Raw genomic sequence first — 18,521 nt, forward strand, 5'->3', positions numbered from 1 at the left:
CTCGAGAGTCTTATCTACTGGCGACAAAAATTGACAGAAATTGGACTGTACAATTCGCCTTTGCCGGCTTCAGTAGCGGTACCAACCGGCTCATTTTCTGGATTTCGGAACTATGTTTGTGGCTAGCGACAGGTTGAGAACTTTCGTCAGGTAATCAACTCCCGGCGATTCAAGTTGTTTCAGCATTACCTTTGAGATTCCTTCTGGGCCCAACCCTTTGTATGACTCGCTGTCTCTGCTGGCAAATTTCGTCTTATCTTGGGTATTCGAGTGGTTGCAGTTTTGATGATGTCTCGGAAAATCCTTTTTGCTGCCTTCTGTCCTCTGAGCTTTACCATGGTTAATGAAAGTGCGGCGTTCAGAGGTTATGAAATCTTGCATATGGAGACGATTATCGGGAGATGCTCTGAGTCAAGAGGAATGACGGGGATGCTGCTCCAAACGCAGATAAATGGACAAACACGAACATGTACATACTGGGTTGGCAGCCGCTATCCGAAACTGCGATGTTGTTGTTTCGGGTCAATCCGGTATCGTAGAACCCGCTGCCGTAGTTGTGAGTAACGTGTGAGTTGATAATTCGGTCTTTGTCAGTTGAAGTAATACGATAAGTTGTTGATATATAGGCTTCAGAGGGTATATATCATTTGAAACGGACAAAACATGCCTCAACGACATAACGGTTTTAGATCTCAGGTCTTTTAGGGCGGAATCTGTTTCAACAAATTGTTTCGAGCTAGCGATACCCATCTGTCTGCCTGCATGTGAGCAAGATAACACTCGAAGGAGTATCCGTTTTCTTACAATTTTGGTAGATGTAACATTTCTAACAAACTTAGATATAGTTTACATTTAGCTTATATAAAACCCATCGGCTACCCGATAAGGAGGGAAAATCAATAATTCTGTCCAACTGATTTCCGTACCTCCCCCAAAGGGTCAATATTTTGAATAACAACCGTTTTTGTAAGATATGAAAGCAGTGTCCGAGTTTCATCAATCACAGCAGAAAGCTTGGAATTTGGAAATATCTTTCCGGTACACTCCATCCCACACAAAAGCTCATAGTTTTCGAAATAAATCGTTCATATATCTCGTATAACACTTTTAGTCTAAAACCGTGACATGAGAGACATGATTCTAGGCTGAATTCGGTTATACCTGCCAAAAATTTTTGTATTTAGGAGAATATAAAATATTCATTGCACATATCTGAAACTGAACCGATTACCACCAATTTCAATAGGGTTAATCTTTGGGCTAAACAACTGAACTCTGCACAATTTTTTTTTTAAATCGGCATAGATGCGACCTATTTCTATATTCACAGGAATACATGGACAGACTGGTGGAAAGTCGGACATGTATCCATCGACTTAAAAAGTGATTTTATTGGACTCTCTTGACTTGTTTTGCCTGCTGCCAACAAATACACACAATGTGGTGAAGGGTATAAACATTACAAATCTCTTACAAAGAGATCAATTGGCTGAAATGGGTTATATCATTATACCCCCATCTATATGACTACAGAGGGTATATATTATTTCATAAGGCCATAACGTGCCTCATCGAAATAACAACTTTAGACCCTAGGTCTTTTTGGGACGAAATCCGTTTTAGGACATTTGGAGTCGATCTAGCGATGTCCGTCTGGCTAGTGCGCACGATAACTCTCGAAGAAGGCATCCGATTTAGTCCAAACTTGGTTCATCATAATATTATTATTAAACTTAGATCGAGTTCGGAGATTGAAAATATTGGTTCACTCTTTCTGGTACCGAGCTTTGAATACCCTCCACTATTTGACACAAATTTAACAATTTAAAAAAACAAGTAAAAAAACATTAAGTTCGGCCGGGCCAAACTTTTAATACCCTCCACCCTAGGGTAAAAGAACATTAGAAAAAATGTGGCAAAAAACATTAAAATGCGAATATCGGGAGGTACCGTTATATAGGGGCTACACCAACACGTGCACCTATAATTACAATGTTTCGCCACACGAGCTAGGACCCATTATGACCCACAAATACCAACTTTTACACAAATCAGTGAAAAAATGTGGCATAAATCATCAAAATACCGAATATCGGGAGGGTACCGTTATATGGGGACTATACCAGAACGTGGACCTATACATGCAATGTTTTGCTACACGCTCAGGGACCCGTTGTGACCTACAAATACCAATTTTCAGACAAATCCGTGAAAAAATGTGGCATAAATCATCAAAATACCGAATATCGGTAGGTACCGTTATATGGGGCTATACCAAAACGTGGACCTATACATGCAATGTTTTGCCACACGCTCAGGGACCCGTCATGACCTACAAATACCAATTTTCAGACAAATCCGTGAAAAAATGTGGCATAAATTATCAAAATACCGAATATCGGTAGGTACCGTTATATGGGGGCTATACCAAAACGTGGACCTATACATGCAATGTTTTGCCACACGCTCAGGGACCCGTCATGACCTACAAATACCAATTTTCAGATAAATCCGTGAAAAAATGTGGCATAAATCATCAAAATACCGAATATCGGGAGGTACCGTTATATGGGGACTATACCAGAACGTGGACCGATATATCTCATTTTCAATACCAACCATCCTAGGGACAATACACACACTTGTGCCAAATTTCAAAGGTCTACGTCAAATAATGTGGGCTCTATCGTGATTTCAACAGACAGACAGACGGACAGACAGACAGACAGACAGACGGACAGACAGACGGACATCGCTAAATCGTCTTAGAATTTTATGCTGATTATGAATATATATACTTTATGGGGTCTACGACGAATATTTAGAGGTGTTACAAACGGAATGACAAAGTTAATATACCCTCCTACCCATGGTGGAGGGTATAAAATAAATCCGTTAAAAATTCTGTTAAAATCTTAAAAATACCGAAAAATACCGTATATTAGTGTCTATACGACGACTTGGATCTGTATAGGCAACTTTTGTCACAAGCTATTACAATATTCAAATGTGAAACTTGAAAAAAAATTGTTTATAATGTAGCTAAAATCATCAAAATACCGAATATAGGGAGGTATCATGGGGGTTATAAAACGTGGACCTGCACAGACAATTTTCTGTCATAGGCTGTAGTATCCATTATGAACTTCAAATACTAAATTTGAAATAGTTCCGGTAAATAATGTCTCTAAAATCATTAAAATACCCAATATCGGGAGGTACCATTATATGGGGACTATACGAAGACGTGGACCTGCACATACAATTTCCTATCATAGGCTGTAGTATCCATTATGAACTTCAAATACCAAATTTAAAATAGTTCCGGTAAATAATGTCGCTAAAATCATCAAAGTACCGAATGTCAGGAGGTACCATTATATGGGGGCGATACGAAGACGTGGACCTACATGGCCCATTTTCAATACCAAAAGTCCTGCAGACATAATACATATTTGAGTAATTTATCAACCTACTTCATTTCGTTCGGAAGCAATAGTGATTTCCACAGACGGATAGACGGACGGACTTTGATAAATCGACATAGAATTTCATGCTGATCAAGAATATATATACTTTGTCGGGTCTAAAATTTATATTTCGAGGTGTTACAAACAGAATGACAAACTTAATATACCCTCCATACTATGGTGGAGGGTATAAAATATTTTACTGCACGGGCAGGGAAAGAATAATGTTCCAACTTTGCACATCCTAATATTTGCATAAGTGCTAGATCAGGTCCGAAAAAGGACAATATCGGTCCACCTCATCAAGTACCTCCCTCACATAGGGCCAACATTATGAATAATTTTAACTCTTATAAAGAGTGATGTAAAAGTAAAATTGTTTTCAATTTACACACATCACAATATTTTTATTAACTCATGATTTGGTGTCAAACATGTACCTTCTTCACAAAGGATCAAATTAAATGGGATCAAATATCGATATACAGGGTGAGATATAAAAACTACAACAAAGTCAAACGCCATAAGTTTTACATTTTTTTTAAATTTTATTGAATGAAAGCAAAAAATTTAGGAAATATCATCAAATTTTCGAATAAGTTTAGATTTGTTCGAATTGGTCAACTTTGGCACGAATAAAGGCCTTCAAACGGCCAATGAAACAGTCACAGGCTGCCCGAATGTTGCTCTGTGGTATTTTGGCCCATTCCCGGCGAAGCGCTTGCTTGAGGTGATCGACACTTTTGTATTTTTTAGTGCCAACCTTGCTTTCCAAAATACTCCAATCACAGTAGTCCAACGGATTGGTCGCGATGATATTCTGCATTTATTCTGATGCCACGGTCGATTAATACGAGCGGAGAGCGACCATCGGCGTGTTATGGCGGTCCAAACCATCACCATGGCCCGCGCTTGAGTTCTGGTGGCCAACCGAAGGTGCACATTTTCAGCTGACTTCTTTGGAAAGTAAACAAGATCATTTTGGACAACGAATGCTTTCTCATCGGAGAAAACCAAATTCAGCAGTTCACCACTTTCGGCCGAGCGAAGCAACTCTTTTAAGTCCATCTTCTTTCTTTTGCGGTGTAAGTTCTTGCACTTTTTGGAATTTCAATGGCTTTACACCGAGCTATATTTGCCGATATGTTCAGATCACGAGCTATTTTACTTCCACTGCGACGCGATTTTCGATCAAGTCGCTTAACAAGCGATGGTACGAGACACAAGAGATTTATTCACATTTAAATGCTTGAGTGCTCTAACGATAGCCACTTGTGGTTTTCCAGGCAAATGTAAAGAAATCACACTATCACGCTGCAATTCCATCACGAATGATCGACACTTTGGTATTTTTTAGTGTCAACTTTGCTTTCCAAAATATTCCAAGCACAATAGTCCAACGGATTGGTCTCCGGAGATTTTTGTGGCCATTGTGCGCTGGAAATGGAGCGAGGAAACTCATTTTTTAACCATTCTTGGGTGGCGCGTGCTGAGTCCTGTTGGAATATCATGTCTTGATCGGGATTCGATCAAGTCGCTTTTTTACTTATCGAACCATTTCTGCTGATGTTGCTGTTTTCTACCGTTCATTTCCTTGACGTCGGACTACGCTACCAGTATCACGGCAACGAGCGATGGTAGGAGACACAAAAGATTTATTCACACTTAAATGCTGGAGTGCTCTAACCATAGCCCCTTGTGGTTTTCCAGCCAAATATAAAGAAATCACACTATCACGCTTGAATTCCCTCACGAATAACTTTTTTCTGGGAAATTCTCACCACAATGCATTTGTACACTTGAAAACAATGTAATGAGCTGTCAGTGGAATAATTTTAATACATGTCGGACGAGTGGCTTGGAAATGACAGCAGTCTGAAGTTGGTTGCAGTTTTTTCATCTCACCCTGTAGTTCTGCTAAATAGTCATAGTCGTATAGGGTATCATATAAACGGCTCAGCTAAATTTTTTTCTTTATTGGTCCTTAAACATTCGCAAAAAGGAAAGTCATTTCCCAAAACATCTTTCAGATTTAAAAATGCCTAAATTCATAGGAATATATTTTTTTTCGTGTCATCATAAACCCTTGCCCGGGATAAAAAGAAGTGATAATTGATACTAAGCTAATCGTTTTCCCTGGAACGTACTCTACTCTCAGTATTACACTTTTTTAAATTTAGCCGTCACATAACATTCAAGTATTTCCATTGGTTTTCGCCATGCACACGAGTACATTTTTTGTGTCTCTTTTGCTAGGTTTAAATCCCCCTGATTTCGACTGCATAGGAATTGATTTATGTTGACTTTGACTGGCTTTGTATTTGCCTTAAAGTTATGTTTGTGTTTTTGCGATGCGTTTGTTCAATGTTTCGGCGAATACGTGGTTGTGATCCCCAAATGTTGGTTTGGCGTTGTTCGTGTATGTTTATCTTTGTGATTGTTGCATAATATCCGCTGTTGATTTTTTTCATATTAGAAAGTTTTTGTTTCGTGTCTGTTTTTGTTGTTTCCCTTGCGCTGTCTCTTTTTTGGGAAGAAAAACTTCCTGTAAGAACTTTGGAAATGTAACTAATGAAAAAAGTTTGGAATCTTTTCTTTGAATTTACAATTAGTTTATATGTGCATTCGAACACACTGGCATAGACATACATATGTAAGCAAACACGATGCTTTCTGATCATGGATTTGTTCGCATGTAGTTACAGGTCTCAACATGTTGCTAGGAATCTTTGAATGTTGTCACATTCTTAATATTTTCGTAACGTTTCTCGTTCTCCTTTATTCCAGCTATCCTGAAAAATAGTTTATCAGAGGTAATTTTCATCGCAATTTGAATTGGAATATCGAGCTGTTTATTATTAGTTTGTAATGCCATATAGAGGCTTATATTAATAACACAAGTATCGATTGAGGTAATTAATTATTTTGAAAGTCAGTATTTGTTGAAAATTGTTTAACCAATGATATAAACTTAATCTTTAAACCTTATCAATACACGTTTTTTTGATTATGGGATCAATATGGTATCGGATCCATTTTATGAAGTCTATATCAAATTGTGGGCCCATATTGAAAATTTCCTAAGAAAGAACCCTAAAGATATGCTTGTCCTCAGCTCTCTGAAACATCCTGAAATAAAATCATCAGGCTCCGTTACTTCATAAATATAGACCGATGAATCTCATATATAATAATAATTCTCCTAAACAATAAAATTTTTCCGAGCCGATTAATTTGACGTAGAATTTTATGGAGATCAAGCATATAAACATCTAATGGCGGCACAAAATTACATATCCGATTGTAACCCCTAAAGTCCTAGAATCGAAGCCAAGTCATCAACTACAAAAACAAAAAAAAAACAACAACACGTAAAAAACATTAATTTCGGCCAGGCCAAACTTTTAATACTCTCCACCTTAGGGAAAAGGTAACATTAGAGCCCATTATGACCCACATATACCAATTTTTAGACATATTAATGGGAAAATGTACCAAAAATCATCAAAATACCGAATATCGAGAAATACGGCAATATGGGGCTATACACAAACGTGGACCTATACATACAGTGAGAGCTAGAACCATTTAAGACCAACAAATACCAATTTCTAGACAAATCCGCGAAGAAATGTGGCAAAAACCATTAAAATACCGAATATCGGGAGGTACCGTTATAGGGGGGCCATAACAAATCGTGAACCTATACATGCAATGTTTCGCCAAAGGAGCTAGAACCCATTATGACCTACAAATAATCATCAAAAAACCGAATATCAGGAGGTATCGTTATATGGGGACTATACCAAAACGTGGACCTATAATTACAATGATTTGCCACACGAACTGGGACCCCTTATGACCTATAAATACCAATTTTTAGGCAAATCAATGAAAAATATGGCAAAAACCATAATGAATACCGAATATTGGGAGGTACCGTTATATGGGGACTATTCCAAAAAGTTGACCGATATATCTCATTTTCAATACCAACCATTCTACAACGAATACAAATTGCTCTGCTTAATTTTGGCGCTCTACGTCAAATAATGTGGGCTGTATCGTGATTTCAACAGACAGACGGACATCGTTAAATCGGCTTAGAATTTTATGTTGATTATGAATATATATACATAATGGGTCTACGACGAATATTTAAGGATGTTACAAACGCAATGACAAAGTTAATATACCCTCCTTTCCAAGGTGGAGGGTATAAAAACAAATAAAAAAAGCTATCAATTCGGTGAATAAAATCATCAAAATACCATTATATGGGGGCTATACCAAAATGTCGACCTGCACAAACAATTTTCGGTCATCGGCTGTAGTATCCACTACGAAATTCAAGTAACAAGTTCAAAACATTTCCGGTGAATAATGTCGCTAAACTCATCAAAATACCGAATATTGGGAGGTATAGTTATATAAGAGCTATTCGAAGGCATGAACCTGCACACACAATTTTCTGTCTTAGACAGCAGTATCTATTACCAAATTCAAATACCAAATTTGAAACATTTCCAATGAATAATGTCGCTTAATCACCAATGTACCGAAAATAGGGAGGTACTATTATATGGTACCTATACGGACAGACGGACGGACATCGCAAAATCTACATAGAATTTATACTGACTGTTTGCGTTGCAAAATGAAAGTAAAAGAAAATAAAACACAATATTTAGAATTTTATTTCAATGCAGTCGTGGACTGTATATTTTATTGAATAATTGTTCGTGGAACAATTAAATTACCTTTTTTACAGGATGTAGGGGATTGATGCTTTCTGGTCGTGAACCAATGAGCGAGTAATCTTAGCGAATTAAAAAAGCTAAGATGTCGCAAAGCGGGGTTTAAAAAAGCTACTCGTTACATTTTGTTACTACATTTGTCCTTGTCTACGAAATAAATCACATTGCCGCCCGCGTTGCAACATCCTGCCGTTGTAAAATTATGAAAAAGATATATAAAGAGATGTGTACATTGTTTTTTTTTTTTTATTTTTCTTATTATATTTTTTTCCATTTTTTCAAAAACATTTATAAGATAAACAAAATTTTTGCTCGTAGAGCAAGGATCGTCAAGTGGCTCATAGAGACCAGATCCGTTAACTTTTTTTTTTTTTTTTTGTATCAAATGACTCGTAGAGTCCAGTGACGTGGGCTCGTAGAACCAAAGGCAATTGAAGATTGCCCCTCACTTCTTTTAAATATTGCATGGTCCCGATATTACCCAGCCAAAAATGGTGAGCTGGGCCCATGGGAAACCAGGACTCGAATAGGTCTGAGGCTTCATTATTTTGTGGTAAACTTCAGGGCCTAGAACCATGCTGACCACTGCAGCCTCATTAAACCGAGGATCGGCTAACTGCAGGCCAGAAAAATGTTCGCGACATCTCGTCGTTTAAAATAACAGTTCCTAATAGACTTTTTAACACTGTAGTTAGTAATTCGTTTTGGCCCGTTGATATTTTGGTAAAAGAATTTGTTTTTAGAGAACGCTCCAATGTAGATAAGTCTGTAAACATCGTAACTGCGCCAAAAAACTAAATGACGTCTGTCCGATTCTTTATCAAAATGTAAGAGGATTAAACACTAAGCTTAGAGATGTTTTCCTTAAAAGTTTCTTTTCTGAATATAAAATAATTGCATTCACTGAAACGTGGTTAAAACCTGATGTCCTGGACACTGAGTTATTCTCTGATAATTATCAAGTCTACAGAAAAGATAGATTATCGAAAAAAGGTGGTGGTGTTCTAATAGCAGTTCATAACTCGATTCCTTCAGAAATGATTGATGTCTCAGCGGATCCTAATATTGAATTTATCTGCGCAAAATTAAATATCATTGGTAATACCATTTTCTTAACTTGTTCATATATTTCACCTAATTCTGAACTTGAAATTTATCTTAATCATGCAGATTTATTTGCAAAGGTGTCTTCGTTGCTTACAGATAATTCTGCATTAATTTGTTTAGGGGATTTTAACCTTCCTTGGGTATCTTGGACCTCAGGTGAAAATATTCTTGATTACATACCTCTGACTTACCCAACAGGTTTTGATATCTTTTGGGATAAGATATTTGAGCTTTGTCTGTACCAAGTAAACCATGTATTAAATGTTAAAGACAGGCTGTTAGACTTAATTTTTTCGTCTTCATTGAATATTTCGATTTCTAGATGCTCTCCCTATGTACTCCCTGAAGACAGTTATCACCCTACACTTTCGATAGACCTCGAATTAAGAAACGCTTCCCTGAATTCTAAATATGTTAATGCTTCTATTGATAGGCGTAACTTTGGGAAAACAAACCTTATTAAACTGCGCTCTATTTTATCTAACACTGTATGGCATCTAAGTGATGACATTGACTTATGTGTCTCAAAATTTTATGAGCAACTTAATTTTGCATTATCTAGCTCTGTACCTATAGCAAAACAAAATTTAGATCAGGGTCCTGCTTGGTTTACCCCTTCACTGAGACGTTTACGTAATTTAAAAAGCAGATTATTCAAAAAATTTAAAACGTCGAATACTGCACTGAACTATTCAAAGTATTCTTCCGCAAGGAGTAGATACAACTCTGAAAACTGCAAATGTTATTCCCAATATTTAATAAAAATGAAACAAAACTTGCTACATAATCCCAAAAACTTTTTTAAATTTGTAAATTCCAAAAAGAAAGCACATAAATTTCCCAGCAGTATGAAACTTGGCAGTAGTGAATCTTCTGACAACTTAGTGATTTCTAATTTATTTGCTGAGTTCTTTCAATCTTCTTATAGCCAGAATACTTTTAATGGTTCTTACAGCTATAATATTGAGAAATTAAATCATTTTCCCCGTATTATCCTGACAGATGACGAAGTTTTCTATGGGTTAAGAACACTACGCTCCTCATTCTCTCCAGGCCCTGACGGCGTTCCAACGTACATTTTAAAATCTTGTGCTAGTGAAATTTCTGTACCTCTCACTAAAATGTTTAATTTCTCCCTATCTAAAGGATATTTCCCATGCTTTTGGCGATCGAGTTTTGTTATTCCCCTGCATAAATCAGGAAATAGGAGTGTCATCAGTAATTATAGATGTATCGCTAAATTAAGCGCCATTCCTAAACTCTTCGAACTTTTGGTATCACGAAGAATATTACACTACATAAAAAGCATAATTTCACCTTGTCAACACGGTTTCATGAAAGGTAGATCTACAATTACTAATCTATTAGAATTTGCTTGTCATGTTCATAAAGGCTTTGTAAATAAGCAACAGACTGACGTTATTTACACTGATTTTAGCAAAGCTTTTGATACGGTAGTTCATAAACTCTTGCTTCAAAAACTAGACTTAATGGGTTTCCCAACATCACTCTTAAACTGGATATCCTCCTACTTACATAATCGTACACAAAGAGTTATTTTAATGATGTCTCTTCGAAGAACATCATTGTTTCATCAGGTGTCCCCCAGGGAAGTCACTTGGGCCCATTACTGTTTGTTCTTTACCTTAATGACCTTCCAAACGTAGTTCGTTTTTCCAAATTTTAATGCACGCTGATGATGTGAAGCTTTTTCTTCACACAAATTCACTTAGCGATCAAATCTCTTTGCAATATGATTTATACTCACTCGTAAACTGGTGTAGTGCAAATGGTATGACCCTTAATCTAAAAAAATGCAAAAAGTTGTCTTTCTTTCGATCCCAACCTTTATTATCTAATTACTTTATTGGCTCCCACAAATTGGATAATGTTGATTCGTTTGTTGATTTGGGCGTAATATTAGATGCTAAGCTTCGGTTTCATTTGCATATTGATTCTTGCGTTAATAAAGCGAAATCTTTACTAGGATTCATCAAGCGCTGGTCTAAAGAGTTTGATGATCCTTACGTAACTAAAAGATTATTTGTTAGCTTAGTGCGTCCAGTATTAGAATATGGCTGTATATTGTGGAGTCCATTTTATAAGTTTTACTCTGATAAAATTGAATCTGTACAAATTCAGTTTTTAATTTTCGCTTTACGTGGTTTAAACTGGAACGTTTCCGAACCTCTTCCTCCTTATGAGAGTCGGTTATTGTTAATTGACCTCCCATCACTTGAAAGAAGACGTCTTATGTTAAGAGCACTATTTATCATTAAATTAGTACGCGGTCTCATTGATTCTCCATTTCTTATAGGTGAAATAGACTATAATGTTCCTTCTCGCAGAACTCGTAATTTTGAACCCTTAAAATTATCGTTTGCGAGAACTAACTATGAGCTTAACGACCCTATGAGGTCACTTTGTGTTATTTATAACAGTTTATTTAACACTATTTGCTTAAGTAATCCATTAAATACAATAAAGAACTATATTCTACATATGTAATTTTGTTTGTTTAATGAGTATTTCGTGAATTGTTTCATGTCTTTGTCTTAATTTTCCAAACTCATTTTACGGCATCTTATCTACATCTCCCCAAGCGGAACTAGTAGAACTCGCCTTTGAGTAATATTTGTAAACAGTAGATTGAAATTCTGTTATAAATTACTAAGCTGCTTGATCATCTGGCACTTGATCTACATTTCCCTTTGCGGTACAGTAGACACAGCCAATGAGCAGCAATTTTTAAAATCTGTACCTTGTTAACTTTGTTTACTAATCTGTGTGTGTCTGTTATTTTTTGTTATTTTATTTACTGGCTGATGAAGTTTCTGTAGCCGGTGCGAAACCATTGCTAACCCGCCTTAGTCCGGACTTTGGTGTGTACGCGCTCTCTACGTATAGGGAGGTGGCCCCCTCGGTCGGCAGGGGCGGGTGTGAGAGGCGTGGGAACGAACGAAAAAAAAAAAAAAAAAAAAAAAAAGGCCCGCGGACACAGTCTCCGAAGGAGAAATCAGGTACCCCAAATCGATCACTCGCGCCGACACTGAAAGGCGTTGCGTGCTATCATAAAATGAGGCGACGGAAAACTGGTAGAACCTTTCTGGACCCACAAGTACGGGACATAGCTTAAGGCTGTCAGCCAGTGACCGACAAATTATGCTATGTCCTGCACATGGGTCCAAAAGGGCTCTGACAGGTATCCGTAGCCCATTTAGAAGCAGCTGAACCACCATCGTAGGCCCGAGCGTAGCTACGTGCTGAATGGCGGTTATTGGCTGATTTGCAACGCAGGGCGAAACCCCACTGGTTTTGGCCTGTTGGGGAGTGACCGACGTACCTGGGCGTGTGGAATTTAAAGGAACAGACGGACGTTTTGAATGTTTACGCTTTCGGAGCTTCTTGGGCGGCCGAGGATGCTTGGAAGTACTTGGCTGGGGAGCGCTGGACGGAGTCCGATTGTTGGAAGAAGGTTGGTGGAGCAATGTGTGGTGTTGCTGGTTGCAGATTTTGCAACAAAGCCGACTGTGGCAATCTCGCAGAGAATGCGTTGGCGATAGACAGTTACCGCAGCATTTATGCAGGGCGACTGTTCGGAACCTTCTTTCAATGCGCATCACATTGAACTCCTTGCAGTCCCGTAGATGATGCTTGCCGCCGCAGTGAACACATGCCTTGTTCGAGTCCCGGTTATTTCGACAGGATGCCAAAGGGTGTGGCGAGACCACTGTTTCTCCTGAAGGACCTTCAGGGACCGCCGTAGGCGGATTTTTTGTTCCCTCCGAGGGAGGTGCAGCTTCCGGAGGCCCTGTTGCAGTTGTCTCATCGGAGATGGGGACAGCAATGGGGTCGAGCTCCCGTTCCTCATCGGACATGGGGACGTCGTCCTCATAGTTAGGGAGTGTTTCAGCCATCTTGCCTAAATCTTCCATCTTCTGTGAAAACTAAAGAAGATGCAATAACACAGCGATGAGGAGAACAAATATTACTTGGCCAGAATGACCATCAAAAACCGTAGGTCGTTTTAAAATTGTCATGGCCCGAGAATTCGCGACGCGTTCGCGGCCATCAATTATAATTTTTTTCTTTCGCGAAAAAATAAAGAGGTACAAATACGAATCGGAAACGTGGACTATGACAATTAAGGTAGCGCAATTAATTTTACAATTGGCCGTCGGATAGTGCCATTTTCCGTATGGATATCTGCGACTCGTACTCGACCATCAGAACCCGGGTGCACCGCTATAATCCGACCTAATTTCCACGAAGTGGAAGGAAGATTTTCATGCCGAACCACGACTAAGTCGCCTTTTTGGAGGTCGCGTTGCGGAAACTTCCATTTGTACCTTTTGTGCAAGCTCTTCAAATACTCATCCTTCCACCGTAGGTAGAGTTGCTGAGTGAGAGCTTTAAGTTTCCGAAACCGATTTACCAGATGCAAAGGCGTTTCGTCAATTACTGGCTCCGGAGGAGCGAGGATTGGGGTTCCAATGAGAAAATGACCTGGTGTCAGTGCTACTATATCCTGGGGATTGTCATTTATGGGACATAAAGGACGTGAATTTAAACAAGCTTCGATTCTGGAAAGAATCGTAGAAAGTTCTTCAAACGTAAATTTGAAGTTCTTAGCTTGCTTACGAAAATGCAACTTAAAACTTTTTACGGCGGCCTCCCATAGACCACCCATATGGGGGGCGCCAGCGGGAATAAATTGCCATGAAAGTTCCTGATACTGCAATGTGGAACACAAGTTAGTACGACTTTCTCGGAGAACTGTTTTAAAATTATTTTCGATTTCCCTAGAAGCTCCAACGAAGTTGGTGCCGTTATCAGAGAAAATTGTTTTTGGACAACCACGTCTGGAGATAAAGCGGTGAAAGGCTGCCAAAAATGTTGCCGTAGACAAATCAGAAGTAGCCTCAAGATGTATTGCTTTCGTAGAAAAGCGGCCTGTAAACGATTTAAGGTCGAAGGGACCTGCAAAATCAACACCGGTAGTGGTGAATGGTCTAGATAATACCGTTCTCTCCGGAGGAAGAGCAGCCATTATCTGAGAGCAAGACCGTTTTTTGTCCAAGAAACATGTTTTACATTTAGTAATGGTGGTTTTAATTAGTGATGTGAGTCGTGGGACCCAATATTCAATTCTAATGATGCGTAACATCAGTTGATTTCCACCGTTGATGGAAAGAACATGTATGAATTGAATTAGTAAGTGCGTGAAACGACTTTGGCGAGGCAGAATAATGGGATGCCTTTCTGTGTAAGACAGAGTAGGTGATTGCGACAAGCGTCCATTAAGCCTAATTACCCCGAATTCATCCAAAAATGGATTTAAGGGTAAAAGAGAACTCTTTGCATTTAAGGGAACCTTATCTGACAAAGACTGGTACTCATCTGCAAAGTGGACTTTTTGAGATAAAACAGCCAGACGTAATCTAACCGCTTTTATCTCTGTACTAGTAAGGGCCTTCTCATTGTAAATGTGTCGACCTCTATGAGCAGGATGAGTCCGATGGAAAAATCTAAAAACATACGAGAGGACTCGAAGAGCCCTATCTAACGAAGAGAAATCTTCTAAGGGGTCACAATAATTACTGAAGAAAGAGGCATGAGTCTTGACAGCACGCATTTCAATTTCGGTGTCAAGCAGAGGAAAATTGGATAAATTCCAATGAGAACTATTTTGGCGTAGCCACTGTGGTCCATACCACCGACGATTAGAGGAGGCAAGCTCGGAAGGCGAAACCCCCCGGCTGCCTAAATCAGCGGGATTATCTTCAGAGCGCACGTGATGCCAATTACCTACGTCTGTTATCTCCTGAATTTTGCTAACAGGGTTGGCAACAAATGTCGTCCACGTAGATGGACTTTTGTTGAGCCAGGAGAGGACGATCGTATAATCAGTCCAACAATAAATTTTTTGAAATGAAATGTCAATTTTATCTATAATATTTTTTAATAATTTGGAGGCCAAAACGGCTCCGCAAAGTTCCAACCGTGGTAAAGAAATTGTCTTTAGGGGGGCTACCTTAGTTTTGCAGGTCAGGAGGTGAGAATAAATGTCTTTATTCGGCGTTATAATCCGAATATATATCACCCCCGCGTATGCCTTTTCTGAGGCATCAGAAAAGACATGAAGTTCGGCGGAACAACTTGGCGTATAATGGACCCACCGAGGAACTTGAACGGAATTCACATCCTGGTAGCAATCCACAAAATTTTGCCAATCACGTTCTGTCATGGACAGAAGTGCATCATCCCAGCCGATTTTATCCGATTTGTCCACATCTTCTGCATAACTATTTTAGCTGTCACAATTACGGGGCCTAACCAACCTAAAGGATCGAACAGTTTGGCAATAGTGGACAAAGTTTCTCGTTTTGTATAGTTGGCTTTAGTGGGGAGAGCATTCACACTAAAATAAAACAAATCAAGCTGAACATTCCAATGTATACCTAACGTTGGAACTGCTAGCTTCCACAAAGGAAAGAACTTTGGCGTCTATTAAATCTTCCGTAGGAAGATTTTGCAAAATAGCACGGTCATTTGCTGTCCACTTCCTCAACTCAAATTTAGCGGACGAAAGAGCAGATCTTAATTGATCGCTAGAATTTAAAGCTGTACGCAAGTCATGATATCCTGTTAGCACGTCGTCGACGTACATGCACCTACGTAGTATGTGTGCTGCGAGAGGATATTCATCGTCAGTATTGTCAGCTAACTGTAAAAGCGTCCGTATGGCTAAATAGGGTGCGCAGTTTACGCCGAATGTCACCGTCTGCAACTCAAAATCCTGAACAGGTTTTTGAGGAGAATCCCGGAAGAGTATTCTCTGTAGTGGAGTATGTGCCGGATCGACACGAATTTGGCGATACATCTGTGTGATGTCGCAGTTATATACAAATTTAAATAATCTCCACCTAAGAATGAGGAATACCAAGTCTAATTGCAGAGTGGGACCCACATGTAAAATATCATTAAGACTTTTCCCGTTGGAAGTTTTATTCGAGGCGTTGAAAACCAGTCGAAGCTTGGTAGTCTGCTTGTCGCCATTTATTACTGGATGGTGGGGGAGGTAACAAACCGTAGAGTTTGTTGACGCGGCAACTACTGGCCTCATATGGTCCAAATCTAAATACTCATTGACCACTTGGTCGTAGACTGCCTTGATTTGTGGCTTTCGAAGAAGGGATGCCTCATTTCGAAGAAATTGTCGTAAACAATTATTCCGGGAAAATCCTAAGTCTGCCTGTCCAACTAACCTGCCCTCTGAATCCCGACGTGTGGTACGTTTATAATTTGCCTCACAAAACTGGTCGGAGGGCGACAAAATTGGACGTTAGGAACTTCCTCCAGTTCCCAAAAACGAAGAAGAGCCTTGTTAAGGTTTTCTTCGTCAGATATACTGACTTTAACGGAAAAGACTGATAGATGTTGAGGGGGAATAAAACCTGTAATGATCCAACCAAAGACCGTATTTTGTGCTATTAGGGAGCTAAATACATTAGTATGAATTCCCTGTAGCAGAATCTTCGAATAAAGATCTGCTCCCAGCAAAAGGTCAACGGGGCGACTGTTGAACAAATTCGGAACAGCCAAACGTAGATTTGGCAAACGAAAAACGAAGTCGCTATTGACAGAAAACGAAGGCAGATTGCCAGAGATAGAAGGTAAAATCAGGGCAGTCGTTTCCATTGAAAGCGAAGCATCCAATGGAGAACTTATACAAATTGAACACAACTTGCGCGACGTAGTCGAAACTACCTGATTAATGCCAGAAATTGTAGCAACAGTGGTAGTGGAGGCGATGCCTAGTATATGCTGTAAGCGATCTGTAATAAAAGAAGCTTCTGAAGCAGGGTCAATTAATGCTCTGGCAGGGTACGTGGTACCCTGGTGAACGATGTTCACCATTGCCGTGCCTCTTTGCAATTTCTTTAAACCTAAACTTGTCTCACTGTCTAATACTGGCAGGTCAAATAAAAGTTTAAGTTGGTGGTTCACCAAAATACGTGGATTGTCGTACGTTTGTTTGAGAGCTTTCCACGCAAGACCAAAGTTTTTGTGGGTAAGTGAAAACTTAGTCACTATGTTATGGGCGTCGCCACTGGTCTTATTGTTTAAATGACATAGACGCTCAATGTCACTTATGCCAATATTGTTAATATACACTGCCGAGAATAAATCTCTAAATATAAATATTTCTATGTCACATGGAGATAAATTCAACCTATGACCAGAATTATCACCACCACAGGATGTGAGTGATGAGTTATAAGATATTGGCGAATGAGAAGCCTCCAAAATCAAAGCTCTATCCTCGGAACGAGGAGTAGGCTGATTGACTGTGTTAATCTCGGAACGAGATATAGTCCTGTTACCTACGCTAGCCTGAGGAGACGATGTCACAATTGATGACTTAGGCGGAGCCCGAAGTTCATTTAACTTTCTGTTGATGGAAGCTAAAACTTTTAGATAACATCTAAATGCGACATCGTATTTGGTGTCAGCGGCAGTGATGTCCTCACCTTAACTGTCTTCTTCTGCAAAATTATAAAAACACTTGTCAAAAACGGTTTTCACCTTTTCCCATAACGTTCTGAACTCAGCTCCCTGTAATTCTAAAATATAGACATCGAGCTCATCGTCCCGTTGGGAACTGAAGTTGGCATCAAATTTAATCAAAGCATCAGTAGCTCGGATGAACAAATCTAGAGGTGTGAGTGGCATTTTATTTCAAATAAATGAACGTAATTCAGAAAAAAATTAGAAAAATGTCTAAAGTTTTCGTGGAAAACTGTATTTTGTTTAAGAAAACTGTAGGAAAAGTAGCAAAAACACCAAGAATTCTCAAAAAATGGTTTGAAAAACAATTCTTACTTTGAAAATCTTTAGAAAAGATGTACAAATATATAGCAAAAATATAAAAATCTGGAAAGATTTGCACGAAATGCTTTAATTTCTAGAAATTGACACGTAATGTCGAATATTTTGTGTGAAAATGCAAAAAAAAAATTAGTTTTTCACAAAAATATTAATGAAATGTACTTTAAAGCACGAGATGCTTGAAGAAAATTAATGTGCTTTATTAGAAATACACTGATTTTATAATTAGTCGTTGACTAATTGTAATAAAGTATCGTAGATACGGCAGAAATGTTGAGGTTTAACGTGATTAAAC

Source organism: Musca domestica, unplaced genomic scaffold (assembly GCF_030504385.1).
Source record: "Musca domestica strain aabys unplaced genomic scaffold, Musca_domestica.polishedcontigs.V.1.1 131, whole genome shotgun sequence".
NCBI lineage: Eukaryota > Metazoa > Arthropoda > Insecta > Diptera > Muscidae > Musca > Musca domestica.